Source organism: Megalobrama amblycephala, linkage group LG21, assembly GCF_018812025.1.
Source record: "Megalobrama amblycephala isolate DHTTF-2021 linkage group LG21, ASM1881202v1, whole genome shotgun sequence".
Taxonomy (NCBI): domain Eukaryota; kingdom Metazoa; phylum Chordata; class Actinopteri; order Cypriniformes; family Xenocyprididae; genus Megalobrama; species Megalobrama amblycephala.
In genome coordinates this window covers 21,398,843-21,403,393 of record NC_063064.1, presented here as the reverse complement: position 1 = coordinate 21,403,393, position 4,551 = coordinate 21,398,843, and positions in this window count along the sequence as shown.

Below are 4,551 nucleotides of genomic sequence, written 5' to 3'. Positions count from 1 at the left end.
TGAAATGGGGACGATTTCGGTACTCAAAAAATCCTGGTATCGTTTATTATGAACTATTTGCATATTTGATTTTTTTTTTTTTTTTTTTTTTGGTAAATAATGATATTTTAAAATGCATTTATTGAAATTGTTTAGAATCACCATAAATCTGTTCCTTGTGAAAGCAATTAAATTTATTCATTTAAAAAGTGTAAACATTAAATATGGCTGGCAAGCAATATTCACTTAGTTAAAACGTATTAGATAAAAACAAATTAGATTTATTGAAGATATAAACCTGTTTTTTGTGTATTTAATACTATTACAGAAATCTTACCAGTTTAATTTATGTATGACTGACAAATATACATCACATTAAGTGTATTAGTGTGTTTATGTTAAAACTGTGTAGTTCAAATGGGTGGAAATTTTATATATAATTCAAAAACATACATTTTTCAGTGTATTATATTATATTATATTATATTATATTATATTAGTTTTATATTAGTTTTATTAAGGTTATTTAATATTAAAGATATACTTTAAATGTATGTGTTATTTAAGGAGAGCAGACATATAGCAGAAAATGTGAGCTGCATGCCTTTCTTTGTGTAATATTACTGTTAAGATGTCCTCTGCAGTCGACTCAATCAATGAAATCAAAGTTGTGCTGATCTTGCAGGACTAGATAAGTTTCCCATCCCCCTCCATCCTAACACCAGTGGTCCTGACATGCGTCTAAACACATTACTGCCAGTGAATGTAGCATGATAAACGCAAGTATGTGTAGCAGACGTCACCACGATTTGTTTTCTTCTTCTGGCCAGCCAGTTTGGAGAGCAGACAATACCCTTGAGTTTAATTCAAGTTCATAGCACCTCACAGGAGAAATACAGATCTGCACCATCTGCATAATTCAGACAGCGTTCACACTACCGTAGACAAGTGTTTTTGACTAATTGTTTCATGATTGCATTAAGTTCTCAATCTTTCAAACATGTAGCCTAATGTAACCCCCTGGGCTGTTAAAGGGACAGTAAATGTTTATAGTCTGCTTTAATCAAAAAGCTTTTTGGCTGAAGAATCCAATGTATGATTTGAAACTGATTACCACAATAAAAACCACTGAGCTTAATGAATAAATATTAGAAAAGTTAATTTTGCAAAAGGCAAGCCAGAATAAAAAGCAATTGTGCTGCTGGCTGTTTAATAATGTGTTCACAGTTGCTGCTTCTTTGTTGTTATTCAACAATATTACCATTTTACATAAGAAATTCATTTTAGTATTGTTTTTTATGTAGACATGAAACATTAAAGGTGCCCTAGAATCAAAAATTGAATTTACCTTGGCATAGTTAAATAACAAGAGTTCAGTACATGGAAAAGACATACAGTGAGTCTCAAACACCATTGTTTCCTCCTTATGTAAATCTCATTTGTTTAAAAGACCTCCGAAGAACAGGCGAATCTCAACATAACACCGACTGTTACGTAACAGTTGGGATCATTAATATGTACGCCCCCAATATTTGCATATGCCAGGCCATGTTCAAGGCATTAGACAAGGGCAGAACATCTGGATGTGCACAGCTGAATCATCAGACTAGGTAAGCAAGCAAGAACAATAGCGAAAAATGGCAGATGGAGCAATAATAACTGACATGATCCATGATAACATGATATTTTTAGTGATATTTGTAAATTGTCTTTATGAATGTTTCGTTAGCATGTTACTAATGTACTGTTAAATGTGGTTAAAGTTAGCATCGTTTCTTACTGTATTCACGGAGACAAGAGAGCCGTCGCTATTGTCATTATTAAACACTTGCAATCTGTATAATTCATAAACACAACTTCATTCTTTATAAATCTCTCCAACAGTGTAGCATTAGCCATTAGCCACGGATCACAGCCTCAAATTCATTCAGAATCAAATGTAAACATCCAAATAAATACAATACTCACATGATCCGAAGCATGCATGCAGCATGCATGACGAACATCTTGTAAAGATCCATTTGAGGGTTATATTAGCTGTGTGAACTTTGTAAAAACACTGTATTATAGTCAAGAGCTCGGGGGGCAGGGAGTGTGAGGATTTAAAGGGGACGCAGCCTGAATCGGTGCATAGTTAATGATGCCCCAAAATAGGCCATTAAAAAAATTAATTTTAAAAAAATCTATGGGGTATTTTGAGCTGAAACTTCACAGACACATTCAGGGGACACCTTAGACTTATATTACATCTTGTAAAAACTGGTTCTAGGGCACCTTTAAGTAAATAAACATGAAGGATCCTTAACCTTGGTCACCCTTAAGACCCAAATATTTCTTTATCACTTTTAAATCAAATTAAACACTATTCATTAAAACAAGATATTAAAACAAAAATGGTTTACCCTTTATTTCTACTAACTATAAGTAACTTTGCAACTACATGTCAACTAACTCTCATTAGAGTATTAGTAGACTGTAGTAAACCCAATTGGCGAATTGTTTCTTTAACACAAGACAAGATTTATCATTAAAATGAAAGAAAAAAATAAGAAAAAGACTTCAAATATACTCTGAAAACAAGTTTTATTTTATGCAATATAAATCATCTTGAGCCAACAAGAGACCTTCCCTGTGTCTTTTTCGTTTTCAGTCTCTTTGCAGTTTATCATCAGGTCATTATTCTTGACCTCATTCGGCCTACAGCTCAATTTGGCTGGTCATTTAAAAGCCTTTAGCAGACACATGAGCAGCTAATAGATTACATCACAAAATCCATATGAAATCAATTTGCATGAATCAATAAGTGGATGGAGAGTCTGTGAAACAGACACCGAGAAGGTGATGATCAATAACCAAGAGTACACATGTTATTTAACAGCTCTAGCCAAGCACCAGTAACTCCTACCCATTCATTTTAGTAAGTTGAAATGTGATGAATGTATAAGGATTTTCCTTATCCTAAAAGTGAATATTTATGTCAACTGTTTATATTTGGTCACAGTTAATAGTGGATGTTTTCGAAAAGCGTTAACAGCTTTTAGGATCAGCTGTAACTTCACACTCTGTCTTAAACTGATGAGGCAGATGGAAAGAGAGCTGGTAGAGCAGTCACGCCTCCTCGACTGCCACTGGTTAAACCGTGAGAGTGCGAGGGTTTGCGGTGTATCCGAGTTGGGAGATGGGTTGAGATAAAGACACTATGAGGCAGCAGGAAACGTTGGATGAGGTTGAGTGAGTGAAGCAGAAAGGGGCCTTATCTGTTTTCAGCAGCTCTCTTCTCAGGCATCTCTTTAACCACATGCAATCAGATTTTTCAATCTCAATAAAAATAAAAAAAACGATAAAAGAACCATGATTGACCTTAATCTTTTTTTTTTAAATTTAAACTGAAACTTGTGGTCATGAGCCATAATAACTGTCTAAGGGGCTAATAATGTTTCAATAATGTAGTTTTGTAATTGAGTCTTTAACTTTTTATTAATACTTATGCTGTATTTTATTAGGAACGCTCGGATATAAAAATGTTGGCTGATACAATAAGTCGAGATTTATTTCCATGTTATGGCAGATAACCAATACATAACCAATACATTAAATACATTAAACACATTAAAAATAAAACACAAAATCAGACATATTAAATTAGCATCACAGCATTGTAATGTGAAAAATGGGTATTCATTTTGAGATTTGCTAAAGATTACATTTAACAGTGTTAATAAATGATTAGTATTTTAAAAATTAACTTTAAGTCAGTATTCGATAACAGCAAAGGTAAACTAAATGTAAAAATAGGGGGAAAGAACATAAACAATAAAATATCTATAACTAAATAAATATTATCTGATACTGATAAACGTAAAATTTACCAATAATCGATATGGTACCATTAATATATCTCTATTTTTTATATTTTTTGTATGAATGCAACTGATTTATTATAAATGTGAGCATTAGATGAAAGAAATCTAAATACAAGTATAGGGGAAATTAAGAATTAAAAAGGAAATATCAGCTGATACTGATAAATTTAATAACAAAATGTAACTGATACGGTACACTGTAAATTTCATGATTTGTTATCAAACATTTTTTCTTTTGTCAAATCAACTTAGATAATTAATGTAGTTCAGATCACATAATATTTTGAGTTTCTGTTGATTAAACCAATCACCTTCAAATTTTTAATTTCAATGAACTCAAAATTTTAAGTCAACCAGGTAACTTACTTTTTCAAGTTAAACCAACAATTCTTTTTTAAAGTGTACAGTTATTTTGTATGTTTTTTCATACTGCTTTGTATGAATCAATCCGGTAATATATAAATGTGAGTGTTAGATAAAAGAAACAGGTAATTAAATATAAAAACAGGTTAAATTAGGGATAAATCTCTAATGTTGACTGATATGGTGTAAAAAAGAATTGTTGGTTTAACTTAAAAACCTGGTTAACTTGAAATTTTGAGTTTATTGAAATTAAAAATTTGAGTTAATACAATGAAGGCGATTGGTTTAAGCAACATAAACTCAAAATATTATGTTATCTGAACTACATTAATTATCTAAGTTTATT